We start from the raw sequence: 25,014 nt of genomic DNA, 5'->3' as shown, positions 1-25,014 counted from the left end.
ACAGTGGTCCAAGTCAATCAGCAACCATCTTTGGTGGAGCTCAAAAATATGTGGAGGGTCGTTGGAAATTCTACTGGAAAAATGGCGGTCAGTAATGCTACACTGTAGCAACGTTCACCACTGGACCACAAACCAACATTTCCACAATTGTGAACATGGCCATTTGTCCACAGAGGAGGCACGGAAGAAGAAGTGGTTGATTCCTTCATCACCCACTCACAAAGCCATTGAAAAGATTGTATTTGATAAAACTATAACAAGAGATTTGAGGGGACTCACGGAATTCTGCCACACAGGAGATTTGGAGGTGTTCCACAATATGTGCCTAAAGTACAGGCCAAAACGATTGCATTTTGGCATGGAGGGCATGATAAATCGGACTCTTCTAGCGGTCTTGGCACATAACCATAATGTTGGCCGTCAACAAAGTAGGACGACCGGAACTTTAGGGACGCTTCGCTACAATAAGGCCTTCACTAAAAGAAGTAAACAATGGGTTATCAAACCAGTGTTTGAGGATATGCAATATGACTTTATTGAGAGACTTATTGTTGGTGTCCTAGATAGGCACATACATGGAGTTGTGAACGAACCTGTGCAGGGGACAACTGCATTGCCACCCAACATTGCCTCTGTTCCATGTCCACCTAAAGAAGAGCTCATTGAGAAATACACATCACGGTTTAAATGATTGTAATTTGATTGTCTGTTCTCTCGAGTCTCCTCATGTCGCAGGCCCATTGAATATGTGTAGCTATGTATTGTGTAAATAAAAGTGATTGCTCTGTGAGTCCTGTGAGATGGCCTTACACTGAATGTAGCTAACTAGGAATGTGTGCTCGTTCAAAGTGAAGGTCAGCTGCTTTGATTTTTTCTCGGGTGCCGGAATGGCCCATGACTCAGTATAAGGTTCTATTGTTATTTGACCTTGACAGGCCGGGACCATCCCGAAAGACTTCTTTTTGGGGGTGTGTGGCAATAACGTAAGAAATGATAATGAATATAATTTCAGAAACGAAAGCCATTTAATGTTTGTTCATTAGAAGAAATAACGTTGGCATAGAAGGAGTGGTATTTCGGGGCTGCCCTACGCACAGACACAATGGAAAATGCAAATATAATGTAAGTAACTCTTTAGATGAGTTTATACCGCAATTTAATTACTATACAGTAGCTTTAAAGACGGGTTAAGTTGTACTTGTTCGTTCTATGTGGCATATTGTTTTGTACCGCACACTATCTTGAGGAGAACCATCTCCTTTTACGGAAGCACCTCAAAACCTTCCTCTTTGCTTCTGCTTTCTCTCTCCCTCTCCCCTGCTACAACTGGTCCACTGTCTGCGACCTCGGTCCTGGGCCCTTCCACTCTCCACCTGCACTGCCTCCCTGTCAACTCCTGCACTGGGGGACTGTCTCAGTATCCTACAGCCCCCCCTTGACGTATAATACCCAGTTGCACTGTCCTAGCTATGAAATAATTTCCCAACCTAATATATAAAATGAATAATTTTAATAAAGATCTGATGGTGAGACTAATTTCATTTTTTATGTTTTTAAAACAGGTACATCCTTCATTATTGTATGTGTCACGAGTACCAGACACCGGCGGATGGCTTTTATAACCGCCAGTTGCTTCTCCGCGTGAACAACGTTACCACCCTGACCATTTTATGGGACGATCGCCAAGTACAAGTATGCCCTTACGCGGTACTAACGGCTAGATGCAACATACAGACCGTTGTGGTGGCCTAGTGCCTCGTTGTTGGAAAAGCCATGCGATTATCAGTGCGACCGAAGAGCTTATTTTATCGTAAACCAACACCCTGTGTACTGCACACGAACATCGCTTGCCTCAAGACGAACTATTTTGGATCGAGAGCAAAGATAAATGCAAATCGCTGAATATTCTCTAAACATTTGATGTCCAATAAATGTACTTTGCCAAATGTACAATCTTGCCGTTTGCTTTTAAACCACAGTTTCATATTCCGAATTGTGGCGCTGTATTGTGAGATGATCTAAGACCCTGTGTACAGCAAAGGAACATCGCGTGCCTCAAAACGAACTTTTTGGAACATGAGCAAATAAAAATGAAAATCGCTGAATATTCTCAAAACATTTGATGTCAAATAAATGTACTTTACCAAATTTACAATCTTGCGGTTTAATTTAAAAGTACAGTTTCATATTCCCAATTGTGGCGCGCTGTGTTGTGTGAGCTCATCTGTGTTGATTTCCGGGTTCTGTGTGGAGTCGCGTAGAAGACGCCTGGGCGCGTTTGCCTACGCAGCTCAGTCACGTCACGGATAGAGGCGGGGAATATGAATGTTTTGATAAAGTCTGTTTCAGGGGCGGGGGATTTGATTTAGTGCCGCAAAAGCAGGTGAGCCAGGGCGATGGGGGGAAATGATAGGATTATCAGAATATGGCGGCTGATTTTGAGTGCGTTAATGGACGAAAAGTCGGGTAAGGTCCATAGGAAAGTTTTCTACGATCTACCGAGTTATGCTTAAAAACACATGGCCGAACCGTAGGGACAATAAAAAAAAGTCCCGGAACTATCCTTTAAGATCATCAACAAAATTACTTACAACCAAAGCCAAGCCCATCTCGAACAAAATCATCTGTTAGGTGCTAGACAATCTTGGTTTAGACCCAACCATAATACAGAAACGACCCTCCTGGACCTTGAAATCCAGACAGACACCATCAGAGAGGCAGGCAAACTCGGTATTCTACTATTGTTAGATCTCTCTGCAGCCTTTGATTTAGTAGAACATGATAAACCATGCTGCACATTAGAAAATGACTTCCACTTCTCTAAGGATGCCACTCTCTGGATGAAATCGTTCCTAGCCGAACGCACGTCCAGAGTTAGTATCGGCACACAGGCTGCAGACCCCATACCAGTCCCCATTGGGGAACCCCAAAGTCCTGCCTCTCACCCACACTGTACAACGCATACACAAAGCTACTATTCTCAGCTCTGGGTAATATGGGTGTCATCTACACCAACTTCGCAGATGACACCCTGATCCTTATACCAATCACAGTTGACTATGATCAAGGCACTCGGATCATCAACAATATTTATGCGATAATCCAAAACTGGATGGCACTAAATAGCCCTTGCCTCAACGATGAGAAAACGGAGATCCTCATCGTAGGCTCCGAAACCAAAATCAGCACCCTTCACTCCGACTATCCAGCCATCAACAATGACGGCACCCAAATCCCAGTATCTAAACAAGTAAAAACCCTAGGAGTTTACTTAGACGCTAACCTAACAATGGCAAGACATATTAACGCCCTATCATCAGCTACCTCCTACACCTTCAAATTGATTGCCCTGAGTCGTCAGTATCTCACGCCCACCAACTGTGTCACTTTAGCTAGAGCATTAATACTATCAAAGTTGGACTATTGTAACGTTCTCCTACTAGGTACCTCCAAGTCCAACCTTGGCAAACCCCAATTTATGCAAAATAAAGCATTACGAGCTGCATTAGGAATTAAGAAATGTGACCATATCTCTACGACTAGGAGAGAGACCCACTGGCTTTCCATCAAGGCTAGAATCATCTTTAAAACGTTGAGCATTGCCCTCAAATGTCTTGCAAATAAAGCCCCCATCTACTTAAACAACTCTATTAGCAAAAAAGAACCCAAGAGACTGCTCAGATCTAACAACAAGTGACTCATTGCGGTCCCCCGCTTCAAAACCTCGAGAGCAGGAGGCAGCAGCTTCTTGGTCATGGCATCTAAACTCTGGAATGAGCTTCCACTTAACATAAAAATTGAAGATTCCTTCCCTTGTTTCAAAAAGGCCCTAAAAACGTGGTTCTTCAACCGATACTAACTAAAATCAAATTACCATGCTGAAACACCCATATCCAAGCACCCAATGCCCCAGTGACGAGTGTAACCGAAATTGTCTCTCCACCACTGTATATGACCACTATATACCTTAACCCATGCTACGTTCTTTGTATTTATGATGGTGATTATGTACGTGTATAATACGGGTAGGGTAGTGTAGTATACGGTTGGGACACTACGCTGTCCTGGGCTCTTATATTTTAACTTTTGTATTTGATATATATTTGATACATTTTATATTGCATATTTGTTTTTTTTATTATACTTATTTCATTATATAACCTATATTAGAAAAATTTTATATATGGATAAGTGATGTATCAATGAATGTGTTTAAAATGTGTTGTGTAAAATCCATTTCTTGGATTATACCACAATAAAGTATTATTATTATTATTATGTACGTGTATAACTGTGCATTTAACACATGCAAACTTCATTAATTATGCCTGTGGCTATGTATTTTATATATTTTTTATTACTGTAAATCCTTTACTATAAGCTGTCTGTAACAATGCTGTGATACCCGAGGGTCTGGGCGTTTAACAAAAAAAAATAATCTCGATTTAAATCAGGCCTGGGCCTGGTGCTGCCTTTTATTTATCAGGTGCCCAGTAACCCTAAACGTCACCCCTTTTATTTATCACGATGGTGGGGGCTAGCTGTGAGAATATGAATCTGTCTCGGTGGATTGATGTTGTACCTCCTGTCCTATTTTATTTGGCAGTTTATTTCACACCAGTGTTCTCAGCTCAGCCCTCTCCTGGGGCCGATCAGGGGCTGTGGTCTCCCCCCTTGCAGCCAAATACCCAATGACATTGGGAGGCCACCTGCGCAACTACAGCAACCAGTATCATCCAGAGGGCACCACCACGTCGAATGCTGCCTCTCTCCTTGTCTCTGACTGTGCCCCAGCCCTGTCCACAATGTTATGCAGCAAGGATCCCCTCCCAGATGCTATGGTTATAATGCCTATGATTTCCGTGGCGTGCCACTGCGGCTCTGCCAGAAAGGCGCGGAGGCCATGCTAGGATTGAACAACTTTATTTGCTTTGTTAACAAACAACTGGTAACTCTGACAAAGGTTCCTTATATGTCCATAGGTAAGAGGTAAGTATGTAGGACAGTGGTGTCCTGGGCTGCTTTGCATTCCTGAGGCAGTCTTCAGTCCCTAATTAGGAAAAGCACCGGGGTCATGGACTGCTCCGTTTCAGAGGCGTCTTCACAAGTGTTCCAAGTGCGCTTTCCCGACTCTCTGCGGGTCCTGCCGCAAGTCTCGTGAGACTGCGCTGCCTGTAGAGATATCACGAGAGTCTCCTACTCTCGCGAGATCTCGCGTTGGTGGCTAGGACCGCCCCCGCGCGCTTCGCGCGCATTACGGGAGCACCAGAGGACGCGGCAAGACGCGTCCTGCCGGCTCCTCCGATATTTGGGCCCGGGGCTATTATTATTAGTGGACATTTCTGTCTCACAGCCCAGAAACAGTTATTAGGCAAGCTTGCCTAGCCTTCAGACTTTGCAGTATTTACACGTTGATGGCAGATTGTTATCTGTGAAATAAAAGCCATCCAGCCTGTCATCACGCCTCCTGTCATCTGTGCAAGAATATACAACATAATTTGGCGACGAGGATCACCACTACAACCCACGTGGGAACATGCAAGGAGCGACGCCGCCACCCCCCTTCCTGCAAACTCCAGGTAAACCCGCCATCCCGTGGCCGCAATGGCAACCCCTTTTCACGACGTATGTAGAGGCACTAGGAGGGGCAGGATTTTCAGCGGCACGGCGTAGGGCTATGTTACTTAATGCCCTGGGAGTGGAAGGACAGCGGGTGTTTGAGAGTCTTACCCCGATCCCGGTGGCAGGCGACAACGATGACGTCTTTAAGGAGGCGGTTAGGAGAATAGTGAAGAGATTTGCCAGTAAAGAGAACACGGTGTTGCATAGAATACGCTTTTACACTCGCAGACAAGAAATATCTGAACCGGTCGACGATTACGTCACCAAGCTGCGAGAACTGGCAGCGCTGTGCAGTTTCGGCAACAATGCTGAGAGCCTCATCTGCGACATGTTGACAGTCCACACCAACAGCAGAAAAGTTCAAGATAAATTCATTATGGAGAAAGAATTACAACTGGAGAAGGCGATCGAAATTGCCAGGGCGGTTGAAGAAACCGCGGGAAGACGAAAAGAACTCACAGGAACCCAGAGTTCTGCTGAAATCCAAGCAGTCACATTTCACTCAAAGAAAGAAAGACATACACCGGACACAAGAGAGGGGAGAGGAGGTAAGAAAGAACCTCTGAAATGGCACAGGTGCACCAGCACGAAACACCTGGCATTCGATAGGGAGTGCCCAGCTAGAGATAAGGAGTGCTCAATCTGCAAACGCATTGGCCATTTTTCGTTGGTGTGTCGGTGGAGAAACAAGAAAGTTACCAGTGTAAACACCGATCACAACAGGGAGCAAGAATCGTCCTCAGAAGATGAGGGGAGACCCACAGTCATCATGGTAAACAGCACAAGGGCGAGAAGAGAAAAGCCCTATTGCACAATCAAAATTGACGGTCGCGAAACAAGAGTTATGGCGGACTCTGGGTCGGACCTCACCATAATACCCCTACGGACATACAAGGAAATGGTGGGAAAAGAAAAGGTCCAAGTTCTCACCACACGTCACAAACCCACAGTATTTGGAGGGGCGTCAGTTGAACTACTGGGATATATCAAAGGGAAGGTGGGGTTTAAAGGAAGAGAAACCACCACCAGAGTTTATTTCAGCCACGAAGGCCCAGCAGTACTGGGATGGGACGACCAAGACAAGCTCAAAATCAAACTGGACCCCAGCACAGAAGACCAGGTACTGTCTGTCTGCGCGAGGGATGGGCCCATAGTCAAGAGTGACTACCCAAAACTTTTCTCAGAGGAGCCGGGTCACATAAAGGGCGTTGTCCATAAAATAATGCTAAAAAAGAATGCCGTCCCGGTCAAACATAGTGTGCGGTCAGTGCCAGCAACCGCAAGAGACACTCTCAGGGATCAATTGGACAAAATGAGAGCGGAGGGGGTCATTGAAGAAGTTGAAGCGTCAGAATGGCTGAGCCCAGTAGTGCTGATAAAGAAACCGAACTCGCAAGAGCTAAGGGTGTGTATAGACCTTCGCAGCTTAAACTTAGAGGTCATCACCGACAACTACCCACTACCGAGCATAAATTAACTCATTTTGTTGATGAAGGAAGCCAAGATTTTCTCAAAACTGGATATGAGAAACGCATACCACCAAATACAATTGCATGAAGAGTCAAAACCCCTCACAGCATTCATCACACCATTTGGCACCTATCAGTTCACCAAGATGCCATTCGGGTTATCGTCGGCAGCATCAGCGTTTCAACGCATGATGGATGTTTTGTTACGAAAGGTCAAAAATGTTGCATATTTCCAGGACATTGAAAACGGTCCTGACCAAGTTGCAAGAAGCAGGGGTGAGACTACGCCATGAAGAATGCGCATTTAAAGTGAAAGAGGTCGAATACTTGGGGTACAAAATCTCAGAAAAAGGGATAAGTCCGAAACAAAATCTGATGCATGCAATCATAGAAGCACCGGAACCGACCAACAAAGACGAATTAAGATCATTTTTGGGACTTGCAGAGTATTACGCAAAATTTATTCCCTTGTTCTCTGAAACCTCAGCACCACTCCGTGACATACTCAAAAAGGGTTCGGTATTCGCGTGGCAAGAACCCCAGAAGAAGGCGGTTGGAAGTATAAAACGGCACATCATGGAAGCGCCGTGTTTACAGCCATTTAACCCGGAGTGGGATACAGTCATCACCACGGATGCCAGTGCGTACGGACTAGGAGCAGTTCTTACGCAGAAGAAGGGGGACACGGAGCATGTGGTAGCCTTTGCCTCGAAGGCCTTGTCCTCGGCGGAACAGAACTACTCTACCATAGAAAAGGAAATGTTGGCGTGCGCATGGGCGGTAGAACATTTTAGAACATATGTGTGGGGCACGAAATTCAAGTTGGTGACGGACCACAAACCCCTCATCCACATGCTCAGCCCAGGAGGTACCAAAGTGTCCACACCCAGATTGGCACGCATTGCAGCAAAACTGCAGGAGTACACGTTTGAAGTGCAGCACATATCAGGGTGGAAGAATTCACAGGCTGACTGCATGTCTAGATTGCCAGAAGGTAAAGACAAGGCCACCACGTTTCTACGAGGAGAATGCATAGTAGCATCGATCACTGACATAAAAGCACCTGACTATATGGAACTCAGCGAGAAACATTGGCTGGAAGAGGACAGAAAAGACCCGGCTATGGCGAAAATCCGTCAGTGGATCAAGGAAGGGTGGCCAGGTGAAAAAATGGTGCCAGAAGGTATGAGACCCTATTGGAAGGTGGCCGAAGAGATATCGGAAACGGACGGAATAATAATGAAGACGGACCAGATAATCCCACCTATAGGCATGAGGAGCACCATCCTATGCAGAGCCACGCTGGCCACCTGGGAAACACGATGACCCGGCGCAGAGTCCGGGAGGCCTACTGGTGGCCGTCCATGGACCAAGAGATTCGCACCATGATAGAGCCTTGTCATGAGTGCCTCAATAGTGACAAAAGACTGAAACTCAGACAGGCACCCCTAATTCCCACAGAAATACCAGAAGCGGTGTGGTCAAAAGTGGGCATAGACTTTATAGGACCTCTGGAAGCGATGGCACCAGAACATCGGTACGGCATAGTGCTGGTTGATTACCTATCCAAGTGGGTCGAGGCTGAGTTCGTCCCTAACATTACCACAGCGACGGTAATTGAAGTCCTCACTGAAATTTTTCAAAGAGAAGGCCTCCCCAAGGAAGTGGTAACAGACAATGGGGTACAACTGATCTCGCGGGACATGGAACAATTCCTAAGAAAGCACAATATAGGCCAAAGGAAGGCGGCCTTGTACCATCCCCAAGCTAATGGGCTTGTTGAAAGGGCCAACAGGTTCATTAAGGGAGCAATACAACTAGCCACGGCTTCGGGGATGGACCCCCTAAAAACTACCAAGGAGGCCATAGCGGCCCACAGACTCACTCCTAACTGAATAACGCAAATATCTCCGTTTCGGATGTTGAGAGGGAGGAGTGCAGCCTCCACGCTCATACCACCATGGTTATCCAAAGTGAGAGAAGATGAAGCAGTGGACATGTCAGAAGTGGTGTGGAGAATTGAAAACAGCAAGGCATGCATGAAAACATGGAGTGACCAAAGAAGAAGAACCAAGCAAGCGTCAGACATTGGAGGGGGAGATTGGGTCAAAATAAGACTACCAAAAAAGGACCAAATCACGGGCTCTCGGTTCAGCAGACCCACCAAAGTGGTCCACAGGGGAACCAATCATGTCCGCACAGAGGACGGGCGCACATGGAATCTGGAAAGAGTAGCCCTATATCAGAAGAGACAAGAAAGAGCAAGAACCCCGGAGAGACCACCTGCCGAAGAAGGAATAGACAACGAGCGAAGGGAACCACGGGAGCCCGAGAGAAACGACAAAGAAAGGGAAGAAACAGAGATGGAACCGGGATCGCCCATGCCAGAATCCGAACAGGAACAACAGGAAGATCGCACTGGAAAGGGTGACCGGCCGAGAAGAGAGCACAGAAGACCGGTGAGATACACTGACTATGTTATGCAATGAACCTCCTCTTTCTTAATCAAAGGGAGGTGTGTAGAGATATCGCGAGAGTCTCCTACTCTCACGAGATCTCGCGTTGGTGGCTAGGACCGCCCCCGCGCGCTTCGCGCGCATTACGGGAGCACCAGAGGACGCGGCAAGACGCGTCCTGCCGGCTCCTCCGATATTTGGGCCCGGGGCTATTATTATTAGTGGACATTTCTGTCTCACAGCCCAGAAACAGTTATTAGGCAAGCTTGCCTAGCCTTCAGACTTTGCAGTACTTACACGTTGATGGCAGATTGTTATCTGTGAAATAAAAGCCATCCAGCCTGTCATCACGCCTCCTGTCATCTGTGCAAGAATATACAACACTGCCCTACGTGATTTCGCGAGGTCCCTACAATAAGCCCACTTAAAAAACTTCCCAGTCCAACTTTAACACTATTAGCCTCTGAAATTACCCAGCAGAAAACACAGCACACCAGAGAGTTGTCTGAAATGCCTCCTTTACCCCAGAGGTGGGGACTAGCAAAACCAGGGTCTGGACCCTGTCTGCCAACTGCTTTTGCCAAGGCGCCTCGCCTCGACCTGCATCATTTTATGTAAAAGATCCTAATTCCTCCGGAACATTTTCAACTCATACTGTCAGCAGTGAGCCTCCTTGAAGATGTATATGGGTGCGGCAGCACCTCCAGCACCCCTACTTCTAGCGTCACTGCAAGCGTAGAATTCTCAGCTAAAAACCAGAGCAACGAAAAGATACTTGCTGTTTTTTTTATGTCTCAAATTGATGGCTATAGATAGAGGTTTAAGCTGTTTAAATGTAAGAATGTTTTTGATGTGTTTCATACACATCTGCACGTTTTAAAGCAAGATAAAGATATTAACTTAACTATGCACATATTATATCATGCTTTGGGCTTTTAACACGTCAGTCACTTCACAGTGAAGGACCATTGAGTGACTGGAGTGACTGTAGCCTGCAGATATTTGCTTGACTAAACTGTGCAATTAATGTCAGGTTCACAGTATGAATTTAAACAATATTTATTGTAGTTGTTAATTGATTTGAAAGCCTCAACAGTAAAAGAGCATGTTGACATTTTAGCTTCAAACTGTTCATTTCTTGTTTAACAAGCCATGGAACTTCATTTCTTAATGAAACCTTTCGATCTACGGGCAAGATAATGTGTATACAATGCCCTTGAAAATAAAAGGCAATAGGCAGGATGTTCCCCACTGCCACTTCGAGCTTGAGCTTATTTAACTCTATCTTATTGGTTCAGTCCTTTTCTGTACTGTGTGATGAGCCAGAAGAATGACTCGGACCATCAGACATGTTGTTGACATGATTTTACAGGATTTATTTAACTTAAAGTAACACGTTTATCCAGCCCTATTGCTAAAAAGGGAGTTCCCTTCCTATCAAGCTATACTAAGGTGCTCTTCAGTAGTCAAAATAATAAAAGGTGCCCTCTGTCCAACCCTAGCTTCTAAACTAGCCCCATCACTTAAGAAAAAACAAAACAAAGTTGGGCAGAATATCCTGCCTTCAGAGTCTATAGTCTCCTCAAAGTTCAACAAGAAGAAGAGCCTTTCCACTTTGTAACAAAAAATATCAAGTTCCTTATAAGATCCACTGTCCAATATCTCTTAGGTGGAGGGATACCTCCTTAATCCCTCTATACCACTTGGGTAGATTTCCTCTTAGGTTCGCGTTGTACTATTCTCTGACTTTCTTTTGTCTTTGTATTGCACTTGTCTTTTGGAACCGCTCTTGTTCCCATGGGTGTCCTGACCCCAATGCTCTATGAACTGTTTGGCAATTTTCAATACTCAGGTTCCCGTGCCCCTCACTGTTACTTATTTGCTTTTTCCTCTTTGGGCTATTAGGCCCTTGTTGTGTTTTTTAAGGAGATTCTTCCTTCTTTGCCTTTTGTTCCCTTGTCCATCCGCCGACCTCCACATTGAGCAACCCAGGTACCTTCCTCGCCGTTGGGTCTGCTCCAGCAAGGTGGCATCAATTCAACCGCAGTAAATTCTCCATGCTTTTTGGCTCTTCGCTTCTGGACACAAGCGCACTTCTCGGCCCGCTCATCATGGCGTTTCTTTGCTGTTTGTTCTCTTTTTTTTTGCGAAGGGAGGACTTGTTCCTCTCTCAAGTTCTGGACTTGGCATAATTTCTTGGGCCTCTGGCCCACCACGGCTTTCCCACTTCCCATGATCACTCCTCCAGAAAAGACCGTCTCAACTCGTCCTTGGTTTCGCCGCCAGTGGCGTCTCCTTCCTCTGCCCTTCTCATTTAGTGCTACAGCAAACTTCTCTGTGTAGCGCGGTTCGCCCTTCAGTGTTGTCTTCACGTTGGGGGATCACCTCTGAGTATTGCTTCCTCTTATCTTCTGTTCAAGAGCAATCAGGCCTTTATTCTCACTCTGGGATCCAGAGTAGGTGTGTTGTTTGTTTGTGTTTGTTAAGTTCACAGAGAAACTAGCATTGTCTTGAGCCAAACAAGTAAAGGCACTTTCAACATTGTTTTGAGTTTCACTGCTGAAAGAAATATCATCTTCTTGGATCCCCATATATGCAGACATTGCTTGCGTTGTAGGGCTTTACCCATGGTAATAGGAGTCCTTGTCCCCCTTGCACAAATCCCTAGGGAGGATTTTGGTTAGGGGGCTCACCCACCTAGCCTCAAAGGTGGTGGCTGCCCCAAAGGAAAAAGTGATGAAACCTCCACATTCGTCACACCTGTCATCCAGTCATTTGTGATGCTCATCTTTCACTCACTCCCTTTCCAGCTTTCAGGCTTGTTTCTGCTCAGCCAGCTGATCTTTTTGGATCCCCAACTGGGTCTGCTTCAGTCACAGGGCTTCCATTTCTGCTGCACTTGTCATTCAGATGGGCATTGGTAGAGGAAATGTTGTGGTGGTGCAGACCACTGGTGAATCACCGGTTTCCATCTTATTCTCCCCTTTACCTTCTTCTGGTGGAGTACCAGCTTGCTCCCCTTGACACTTCTGAATGTCTGCCAAAAATGCTGTTCTTCTAATGCCACTAAACTTGATTTATCATGCCTTGGAAGTGACTTGTAGCTCACTCCTATCAGGTTAATCAGGGTGCTTTCAGCGATGACCTGAATTTATCCATCTTTACCAATCCCTTCACACTTTATGAAGAATACATTTGAATGTTAATCACCGCTATAATATTTTTTTTTAATAAACAGTAAACGATCCTGCTGTTGTCGCCAGATGTTGGGACAATTTGTCTGAGTCTTGTGTTCAGGGTTCACATACTAATATAGGCAAACATTGCCTCATTAAGCTTTCCCTTCCGAGCAGCCATAGTAAGTCCAGCGCAGAATAATATTGCTTTCAATAATGGAAGGTCATACAGCGATATTACGAAAAAGTATCTTCATCTACAGGTTTCAGGGAAAGTGTAAAGTGAACCCAGAGCAAGACGATACTAGATGAATCTGAAAAGTCTCGGTAAGCCATTCATACATTTACTAGATGTTTACAGGTAGTTATGAGCTCTGTGGTCTTTTGATGTAGCATTGGTGTGATGCAAATGTGTTGTTTCGGGGCAGTTGCACATAAATCGCAAACGCTCGAATACTCCCACTTGGAGGTGCATGTAATTGTCATCCTCAAACTCAATTTCTTACTGGTATATCTTATTAAGTGTACTCACCTCTTCATTACAAGGGCCCTTGCAGTAACCATTGGGACACTGGCTCTGAGATGATAAAATTCATTAAAGTGCAGTTAATTTCTTTAGTGTTGCGAAGGTTCTTTCAGCTGGTAATTCAGCTTTGTCTGCTAGTGGAAGAGAGCACCATGCAGAGCCCATCTCTGGTCATGATGTTGAATGCTGATGTTCTGCAAACACTTGCACAACTTCAGGGCCAGAGTGTACCTTTAGAGCACCCTGACCATTCCCGGGTATGAACATAAAAAATTGATACGCAGGAGCTAAAAGCATCTCCTGGGTTTTGAAGGAACGTCCCTGAACGCTCACACCAGAGAGAATACAACCGGCTAGGACAGAAATGCCCAAGTCGATCTTGTAAGGATAACAAGTTTTAATCTGAAACAAAGATGAGAGCAACAGCAAATAACTCTGCTGTCAAGAACGTTCTGCCGAAAAAGGGTCCAAGAAGAGGCTTAAGAGGAGACACATCATCATCTGGACACAATACCATAGAGTAAAAACCTGTGCAGCTGGTTGGTGTGTGCCTATACAGGATCTGCCTGCTCCGTAAGGGATGCCATGTCATCAGTTCCAGCCCAGACCGTCTGTCTTCCATCATGTGGGTGCTGAAGAGATCATCTTCTTCTCAACGTCGAAGATCAGAGAAAAAATTGACTAAACTCCTAACACAATGCTACTTCATCATTATACTGTGCACCTGGTAGGCTTTAAGACTGACACAAAGGAGGTTCTGGGGCACTAACCTCCACAAACACATTTCATTCGCACCCTTCTGCACCATTGGCACCAACGTCTCCACCCTCATTTTGAACTGTACTTTATCCCTCCCAGCACCTCGCAATACAAATCAAATGATTGTAGCTCAAAGATGTGCAATGTCCATTCTCTTTGAACATTCAGGACTTGTTACTTTAGGGTTAGTGGTAGAAAGTCACCTGGCGCCATGGAATTCAAAGATCTTGGGGCTTAGTCAGTTATATGGGCTATAATCCGTGGTCGCCTGGGGGACCAGGTCAGTCTTTGGCCAGTGTGACATAACATGCACACCAGGCACAGGTCTATGATCGTGGCCTAAATGAACAGGCGCTCAAGTAAAGGAAAATGTGCCTGAAAACCTAAAATTGCTAGATGTGCTCAATGCATGCCAAAAGACATAAGTGGCTGATAATGCTGTTTTTGTCACTACCCACACTCTGAAGACCCCCTGGCCAACCCATGGGCCAGGGAGAGACTTGATTCCAGTCCCCACTAAACCCAAGAAATTGCAGCCTAGGCCTTCTTGTGGCCAGTCCTGGCGCCTTTGGCGCCAAGCTCATATGGACTTGTGCTTGGGAACTACTTTTCATTAATGCCAGTCATGTGGAGGCATCCTCATAACCTGGCTCCCTGAAACCAGGCTTGCAGTGTAGTGTTTTTGGGTGTGGTACCATGGGGACTATTTTACCTGGACTTCTTTCTTGAAGCTATTTAAACCACCCCCGAATAGACTGACACGCTTCACGTTAGTTTGCATTTCTGCAACGTAACACTCACCGTGTTCAGCTTCAGCCACGAACCTCGGAAGAACAGCACCTGCCAAGGAAATGAAAAGACATTGTGAGAAAAGGCAGCAGCTTACCTGAACTTCATCGCCAGCGGTCCGCAGTTCTCCCGACCATCATCCTGGAACCAGCGTTCCTTCGGATCGACGGACCTGCAAAAGAGAAGAAACAATGCATTAGACATTGTACAATTAACGAACTGTGCCGAAAGGCTTACTTCACCAGCCGCTCCTCAATCAGCATCACTACGGAAATTCCATACTCCGGCCGAGTACCTCGACCTGTGGAGAGGAGAAGATAACAGGTTAGCAAAGGCAAGGCATCTTAAGCGCAGCGCATAGCGCTTACTCACCGCATCAAGGCGCTCCAAAAACGCCCATACTTACCGGCGAAACACAGAGTCCGCCTTGCCACATATTGACTTCCGCATACCTAGGAAGAAAAAGACATTGTTTAAAAGGCATGCAAGAACAGCAATATTCACAGCAATAAGACCAACCTGAAAGACTCAAGACGGGCCGGCATCAGTGAAGCAACTCGATTGCCATTGCCCACCAAGCACAACGCGCCCCTGCCAAGACAGCAGGACGGAGAACCGCCAACATCTAAAACAAGGTGAGGAGAAGTCCAGAAGCATCGCAGATCTACAGGGAGGTGGGAGGCTGTTTACCCCGGTTGCCCAGTCCTGAACATAGCTTACCTGTATTCCAGGCAGAACTCTTCCGCTGGTCTCATCTGGGCATCGCAAGGAGGGACATCTGAACCCCGACTGCTGGGTGGCACCTCTGTGGAACCAGGTGAGCGTAACAGAATGCGAAGACTCCAAAACTAAATCCACCTGGGCGCCATGGAAACCTTGGAATTAGACCAATTGGCCCAACTAATAGGAGAACTGCGCGCCGAGGTTCATTCTGCCCATCAGGAGACTAATGCTCTCTGAAGAGATTTAATAGTGACTAAGGAGCGCACTGAAGACATTAGCAGACAATACTTGCAATCACAAGCGGGCCAGACCCCCCTACCGGGAAGCAGCCCAACAATGCAGAATCCTACCCTGCCATCCACTTCTTCTACTCCGGTGCAAGTCATGCTACCAGGAGCAATTCCTTTGGCCCCACCGGAGCGATTTACAGGTGATCCACGGAAATACGCCACATTCATGAATCAATGCCGCCTTCACTTTCTTTGCAGACCTGGAGCATTCCAAACGACCAGGCTCGGGTGGCCTTTGTCTTGTCATACCTGAGCGGTAGCGCAGCAGAGTGGTCAGATCCATTGGTGACACATGATGATCCTTTGTTACATGACTTTGGGGGATTTCAGAGGGAAATGGAGAAACTTTTTGCTCGTCATACCCGAGAACAAGCAGTGGACAATGATGCTAATGCTCTCTGAAGAGATTTAATAGTGACTAAGGAGCGCACTGAAGACATTAGCAGACAATACTTGCAATCACAAGCGGGCCAGACCCCCCTACCGGGAAGCAGCCCAACAATGCAGAATCCTACCCTGCCATCCACTTCTTCTACTCCGGTGCAAGTCATGCTACCAGGAGCAATTCCTTTGGCCCTACCGGAGCGATTTACAGGTGATCCACGGAAATACGCCACATTCATGAATCAATGCCGCCTTCACTTTCTTTGCAGACCTGGAGCATTTCCAAATGACCAGGCTCGGGTGGCCTTTGTCTTGTCATACCTGAGCGGTAGCGCAGCAGAGTGGTCAGTTCCATTGGTGACACATGATGATCCTTTGTTACATGACTTTTGGGGATTTCAGAGGGAAATGGAGAAACTTTTTGCTCGTCATACCCGAGAACAAGCAGTGGACAATGAACTTCTTTCCCTCCGACAGGGAAATCAGGACCTGTTAACGTACATTGCTACTTTCAACAGATTGGTCGCTGAAGCTAGGTGGCCTGAAAACAAAAGAACCATGTTGTTTCATCGGAGTTTACGAGGCGAATTAAAAGATGTTCTAGCTCAAGTGGTGGACCCTCCTCGAGACTGTTCGGAGTTCATAAATTTGGCTGTACAATTAGACCACCGGCTGCAAGATTGAAAAGCAGATCGCTCCAAAATGGATCCACGGGCGGTGTATGTTTGGTCTAGAGACAATGTAACTCATGCACAAGAAAACCCTGCTGAGCCCATGCAACTTGGAGGAGTGCGACGCCCATTAACCAAACAAGAGCGAGATAGAAGAAGGCAACAACAACTGTGTCTCTATTGTGGAAAATCCGGGCACTTCCTGAAGGACTGCCCGGTGAAACCCCCTAGGAAGGTCGTTGGGGCCACGGAAAAAGACAACGAGAAAGAATATCAATCGGAAAACTACCCAGCTCGGCAAACGTAGAAGTCAGTTTGTCGAGTGAGGGAAAGGAGCCACCGACCTCAGACTTTGTAATATCAGTGATCTTGATTTATAACCAACGGTCGTGCAGAATGCATGCCATAGAAGCTTATATCGACAGTGGGGCAGTCGGGAATTATATTGATCAAGATCTGGCTTCAGAGATGGGACTTCCCTTTTGTTCCAAGCCGATTACAGATAAGGTGACTACAGTGGATGGGACTGAAATCGCTTCCGGACCCGTAACCCAATGCACAGCTGAGATAACAGTGCTGTGCCAGGACGGGCATAGGGAACTCATTTCGGTCGACCTCATCAAGGCACCTCAATTTCGGCTTATACTAGGGATGCCATGGTTAGTCGCTCATAATCCTTCGATTAACTGGAGAGCCAGGAAATTAACCTTCCCTAGTGACTGCTCTCCAGCCTGTTACTATCAAGAACAGAAGACTGCTTTCAGTATTTCTACGACTCCAGGAACCACGACATCTATCTTAGGTGTAACCAGTACTTTACCTGAGGAATACCGCGATTTCCAGGATGTATTCCAGAAGGACCAAGCCAATACCCTGCCGCCCCACAGGCCCTACCACTATCAAATCGACCTTGTTCCTGGTGCCCAAGTGCACTGTGGGAGAATCTATGCTCTGACTGAACCTGAAAATCTTCATCTGAAGTCCTATCTAGACCAGTACCTCGCAAACGGATTCATCCGTCCATTGAAGTCCCCGGCAGCCAGTCCTTTGTTCTTCGTGCAGATAAAAGAAGGGGATTTAAGGACCTGTATTGATTGCTGTGCATTAAACCAGATCACGGTGAAGAACCGTTACCCTTTGCCACTTATTCCGAAAATGCTGCACCAGGTCAAGGACGCTCAAATTCACACCAAATTGGATCTTCGGGGAGCGTATCACCTGGTTCGGGTCAGAAGCGGGGACGATTGGAAAACCGCTTTCCGTACTAAATATGGGTTATTCGAATATCAAGTCATGCCCTTTGGGTTATGCAACGCATCGGCAGCATTCCAATACTTCATGAAGGACGTCCTGAGAGAGTTAATTGATGTATGCGCCCTAGTATACATAGATGATATCCTGGTGTACTCAACTTCTAAACAAGACCATATCAAGCATGTCCGTTCAGTCCTCGCCAAGCTCCGTGAACATTGTTTATTTGCCAAGCTGGAAAAGTGCTTTTTTCTTGTAACCGAAGTGGAGTTCCTAGGCTTCATCCTTACTCCCGAAGGCATCAGGATGGACCTGCACAAGGTCGAGGACGTTCTGAAATTTCCATCACCAACGTCAATAAAGGGAGTACAAAGTATGTTAGGCTTTGCAAACTTTTATCGTCAGTTCATACCGGACTTCTCCCAAATCGTACACCCAATCACTGTGTTGTTACGAAAAAATAACAAGAAATTCACCTGGACCGAAGATGCAGAAAAAGCCTTTCAGGAACTAAAGAAAAGATTCACCTCAGCACCGATCTTACGACATCCACGTCCAGACCTCACATATATCGTAGAAACGGACGCTTCCAGTATAGCAATGGGAGCTGTCCTCTCACAAAGAGATCCCAAAACTGGCCAGCTACATCCAGTGGCCTTCTGGTCAAAGTAGTTTTCACCTCCAGAAATTAACTACGCCATCACCGACAAAGAACTCTTGGCAATCAAATCCGCCTTCAAAGCCTGGCGACACTACCTTCTGGGAGCCAGACACACCATTACAGTTATTACTGACCACCGAAACCTGCAGTATCTTAAAACAGCAAAGGCCCAATCTTCACGCCAGCTGCGATGGGGCTCTCTTCTTCGCTTAATATGATTTTGTCATAACTTTTCGACCAGGCGTCAAGAATGGAAAGGCTGACGCACTTTCTCGTACTGGAACAGATGACTTGGTTTTTACAGCCCCAGATCCAGCGCCCATCATAGCTGAAGACAAACTCTTAGGCCTGACTACAGCCTTAACACACATGGAACTGAAAAAGGAAATTCAACAAATCATGAATCCGGATACCCTCCTTGCATGGCAAGCACAGGGAGAACAATATTCCATCCAAGACTGCTTACCCCTGTTTAAGGGCCGCCTATAAATACCCACCAAGAACCTACAACAGCAAGTAATTTCAGGTTACCACAATTCCCTAATCGAAGGGCACCCTGGAATCGCCAAGACCTTAGCCAAGGTTAAACAGAACTTTTGGTGGCCTACCTGGCGGAGAGATATAATCCAATACATTCAATCTCGTGGAGTCTGCGCACAAAACAAATCGCAAAAACACAACCCATCTAGTCTTTTGAGACCTTTGGACATTCCTCCAGCGCCAAGGCACACCCTTTCCATCGACTTCATCACGGATCTGCCTACCAGTCAAACGTTTAACACCATCCTTGTAGTCGTAGAAATATTCTAGAAGATGGCCCACTTTATTCCACTCAAAGGCTTTCCAGATGCATCCACTCTAGCCAAGGTATTTCTGGACAACATTGTTAAATTACATGGGTTCCCATCAGTCCTGATCTCTGATCGATGTAGTCAGTTAATTTCCAACTGTTGGAGAAAGTGTTGCGCAATGGCGCAAATTGACGTCCGGTTATCCACTACCCATCACCCCCAAACGAACAGTCAGACCGAAAGGACCAACCAGACCCTTGAGAAATACCTACGGTGTATGTTGCATCACGAGCTAAGAGACTGGAAGGACTTACTATGGATAGCTGAGTACGCATATAACAACTCCTTACATTCCAGTACTGGGCAAACACCTTTTTATACCTTATATGGTAGACACCCGCGCACCTCAGAATTGGATCCCCCAACCAATTTGGAAATGCCTGCGGTTAAAACCCTTCACACCAGCATCACTCAGGCTTTCAAAAAGGCCAGAGGACATCTAATTCACGCCAAAGCCAAGCAAAAACAATTCGCCGACCAACACAGGACGAAGGCCCCCGATTATCAAGTAGGAGACAAGGTTTGGCTAGCCACCAAGTTTATACCCATCAAAGGAACCCGGACCTTTCAACACAGGTATTTGGGACCCTACACCATCAAGACGATTATCAGTCCAGCGTCCGTCAAGTTAGATTTACCAGCCAATCTACGCATCCATCCGGTATTTCATGTGTCCCTTTTAAAACCAATGCAACCTGGCACACAGATTGAAGCAGCACCGAAACCCATTCTTGTCCATGGAGAACTTGAATTTGAAGTTAAAGGCATACTGGATTCTAAGTACTCAATGGGGGCTATACTATCTAATAGACTGGAAAGGTTTTGGCCCCCAAGACAGATCCTGGGAACCCTGTGAAAATGTTCATGCACCGCATCTGATCAAAAGCTACCATCAAAACTACCCAACTAAGCCTGGGCCGGACAGAAGGAACACTTTGAGAGGGGCCTTGTGGGGAGTGTTGTCACGACCCACACTCTGAAGACCCCCTGGCCAACCCATGGGCCAGGGAGAGTCTTGATTCCAGTCCCCACTAAACCCAAGAAATTGCAGCCTAGGCCTTCTTGGGGCCAGTCCTGGCACCTTTGGCGCCAGGCTCATATGGACTTGTGCTTGGGAACTACTTTTCATTAATGCCAGTCATGTGGAGGCATCCTCATAACCTGGCTCCCTGAAACCAGTCTTGCAGTGTAGTGTTTTTGGGTGTGGTACCATGGGGACTATTTTATCTGGACTTCTTTCTTGAAGCTATTTAAACCACACCCGAATAGTCTGACACGCTTCGCGTTAGTTTGCATTTCTGCAACGTAACACTGACCGTGTTCAGCTTCAGCCACGAACCTCAGAAGAACAGCACCTGCAAAGGAAAGGAAAAGACATTGTGAGAAAAGGCAGCAGCTTACCTGAACTTCATCGCCAGCGGTCCGCAGTTCTCCCGACCATCATCCTGAAACCAGCGCTCCTTCGGATCGACGGACCTGTAAAAGAGAAGAAACAAGGCATTAGACATTGTACAATTAATGGACTGTGCCGAAAAGCTTACCTCACCAGCCGCTCCTCAATCAGCATCACTACGGAAATTCCATACTCCGGCCGAGTACCGCGACCTGTGGAGAGGAGAAGATAACAGGTTAGCAAAGGCAAGGCATCTTAAGCGCAGCAGATAGCCCCTACTCACCGCATCAAGGCGCTCCAAAAACGCCCATACTTACCGGCAAAACACAGAGTCCGCCTTACTACATAATGGACTTCTGCGTACCTAGGAAGAAAAAGACATTGTTTAAAAGGCATGCAAGAACAGCAATATTCACAGCAATAAGACCTACCTGAAAGACTCAAGACGGGCCGGCATCAGTGAAGCAACTCGATCGCCATTGCCCACCAAGCACAATGTGCCCCTGCGAAGACAGCAGGACGGAGAACCCGCCAACATCTAAAACAAGGTGAGGAGAAGTCCAGAAGGGTCGCAGATCTACAGGGAGGTGGGAGGCTGTTTACCCCGGTTGCCCAGTCCTGAACATAGCTTACCTGTATTCCAGGCAGAACTCTTCCGCTGTTCGCATCTGGGCATCGCAAGGAGGGACATCTGAACCCCGACTGCTGGGTGGCGCCCCCGTGGAACCAGGTGAGCCTAACAGTTTTCATAAAATATGAAAAGTTACAATTTGACTTAGAGTGACACATAGCAGCATGTTACATCGACTTCAATGCAACACAATACTGTGACCAGAAATCTAAAGTGAAGCCAGGCACTTTGCATTTGTCACGAATGAAAACACTTACTTGTCCACATTTAAATGACATAATTTAAAAGGAGAGGCCTACTTGGAGCATTGCGATACTCATGCTATTTCAACTGTTATATATATAGGAAGACAATACACACAGACAGATTAAAAACTGAAGCTGTACTTAGAAAAGCATGGGTACAGAGGGGCATTTCCACTGAAACGAAACTGTGACCAATGACCTGTTGTTTTGGGCTCTCTAGGAGAAAGTGTCTGGTTTTCAATTTAAAGAGGAACAAAATACAAAGAAATGATGGAGGAGAGATTTCAACTACAGTGAATTGTTGCTACCACAGCTGACAGACACGACCTGTAAGGTCAAGTGCCCCATAAAAAGTGCAATTAGTTCTGAACAAAGACTCTTCGAAATCTGAACTCCAGGCTTTTTGGAGCTGGGCCTACCAAGAAGAATGTCTGGTTGTCAATTAGTTGCTGATAACACGTCCTGCAGAAGTAACCTTGAGGTCAAGCATCCCATTAAGCAATGAGCAAGGCCTTTGAAGCCGAGCAGAAGTACATGTTAAGATAAACACAGATAAACCAGATGGCTGGTCACATATTTTCAGGGAAATTTGAACCTCCTCACAGGGTCCTGGTTTTGCCCTGGAAACCTCCTCACATGGGCCTGGTTTTGCCCTGTTATTGATTAAACATTGAATACCGATTTTCCCAAGGAAAATGAGTATTGTGTGGCCAAGTGAGTCCACTCCAGGTTCAAATTAAAAAGAAGAAAAGGCCCATTTGGACCCTGTAAAAAGGAAATGTATGTGAGGTACATAGTTTAAGTTATGTGGAAAGGTATGATTTTTGCCATTAACATTCACCTGAGCAACGGGAGAGGTGGCACGGGGGTAGATCATGAAAATAAGGTCTAAATGGGAAGTGTCCCAATTTTATCTATTTCGGCGCAGCAGGAAACCGTGAAAAATCGTAACTCCGCTCAGGAAGGGCGTGCCGAAGTAAAATTAGTATGACTGGATTTGTTGTAAAATATAGAAACCCATTTATATATATATCAACATGGGGTTATTTGAAAGACCAAGGGAGTTATTACAATATGAGATTTTTCAGAACAAAAGATGCAGGAATTCTTGTCAATTTGAAATGATGTATCTATTCTCCTCCTTCAGCCTACATCATACATATCTGACAGGCTAGCGGTTTATTTGTGGGATCGCTATTGGATTGCGTGCGCTATTTACCACTCTTAAAACCTAAAAGAAGGGTCGGCAGCAAGTAATAATCTTCCCTCAAGCTTCCCACAGAGCTTGTAGCAAGTAAACAGAAAATATTGTAGTTCGGGAGGATATCTTGCGCTCACACCATACACTTGATCTAAGTTTTAAACATCATTATTCATAAATGAAGACAAAAAAACTGGGCTTAAGGTTACAGCTGGTCTGTTGGGCGACTCCTTCGACCTTAAATTAAATGCAAAAAGATCCAAAATGTGAACAGGGATCTATAACTCCTCTCTTGCTGATATTCACTGGTCTGTCGCAAATCACTGGACCGACGGTAAGCCACAAAGAATCCCGTCAAAAATAGTAAAGAGAATATGCAAAAGCATAAAAGAAGATCCAGGACATTGCGCCTTATTTCAGGTGATTGTAGATGTATTTTAATATTTTTTCTCAAAAAAGTTGCCCTTATGGTATTACACATGTTTCGGCCTCTGCCGGCCTTTTTCAAATTAGGGCTAATATGTTGAACTGATAGAAAGCATATACAAAACAATGTATTACATCATACATATTCAAAGTGGAAGTAAATCAAGAAACATTGAATGCATTGCAAGAAAAAACCCATAATACGAAAGTATCAGTGAAATTGAATAGGTAACAAATCAAAATATTCAATAATGAGTTCAAAAAAGAATAATTACACAAAGAAAGGTGGAAAAGTGGGGAGGGGAGACATACAAACAAAGCGGGAGACAAAAGACAAATGTTATATTAGTCACAGTTATTACTTATTTGCTGTGTGTAGTAAAAGAACCACGGCTACTTCAGGCCAAAACTTACCCACACTGGGGATCACTGACTTCTTATTCCCGAAAAATGTATTGGGTCGAATCCCATTATTATCTGCTCCATTACCAAGAAAAGAATGTACAAAATGTCTTTCAGTTCCAAAATCATCTATGCGCGTATCATACATCACGCACTGTAGTGCAAGCGCAGTATACTTCTCCATTAAATAGTGTTTTCTTTTCCGTTATAACATGATAAAGTTAACATTCTACAAGTTAGTATTTATCTTGTAAAGTTAGCAAATCCACATTTCAAAAGCGATCCTCATGTGGGTCGCTAATGTGCTAGAGCAACAGACGCCACTTACTTGACGAAGGAAGTAATCACCCGCGTCGGCTTCACTGTTCTACACGGCCGCCATCTTGGGACTAATTTATTTGTTCCCATGGATACCTGACGCCGTGTGTGCCGCTTCGCCCTGTTGCTTGGCAATGTGCGCATGAAGTTCTAAATCTAATGAGTTTGGTTACCTTAGTCTGCATTTGCTCGTGTTGTGAACGCCTTATGTGCCCCTCCGCCCTGTTGCTTGGCAACGTGAGCGCGAGGCGAATGTCTACATTTACTCATTAACCAACTATGGGATTATGAATCCAAATATGTCCTTCAATGGCTGTTTAAGTCAAACCATTTCTGCAAGATCAAGACTAAACACTATTTAATTATTACAGAAATGGTTTAAGGGTGTATACTCACCAAGATCGTACATACACATGTTCGATGAAAGCGGATTAGTTAATTACTATCTATTCAAGAACAATAAATGAGTGAGGTGTCAATGGATATGCACGTTGATAATTACTAAGGTTCAACTCAATGTTGGCTTGCCATTCAAAGAAAAGGATAACATTACAGCTGTAAGTCCTGCAATATCGTCTGGACCGTAATAGATAAAACAGCATTCTCAGCATTTCCCTCAATTATAACAGGATAGGTTATATAGTCTACATTTAAGTAATTATAGGAATGATGTCATTTCAGTCTCCAGGTTTAAACCCAGTACAGTTGTGTTAAAGAAACAAATGATTTTAGCTTCTGCTTGGCGTAGTGCCCGGACTTGATCCCCTCCC

Source organism: Ambystoma mexicanum, chromosome 4p (genome assembly GCF_040938575.1).
Source record: "Ambystoma mexicanum isolate Mex_15411 chromosome 4p, UKY_AmexF1_1, whole genome shotgun sequence".
Taxonomy (NCBI): Eukaryota; Metazoa; Chordata; class Amphibia; order Caudata; family Ambystomatidae; genus Ambystoma; species Ambystoma mexicanum.
Note: the sequence above shows the minus strand (reverse complement) of the source record.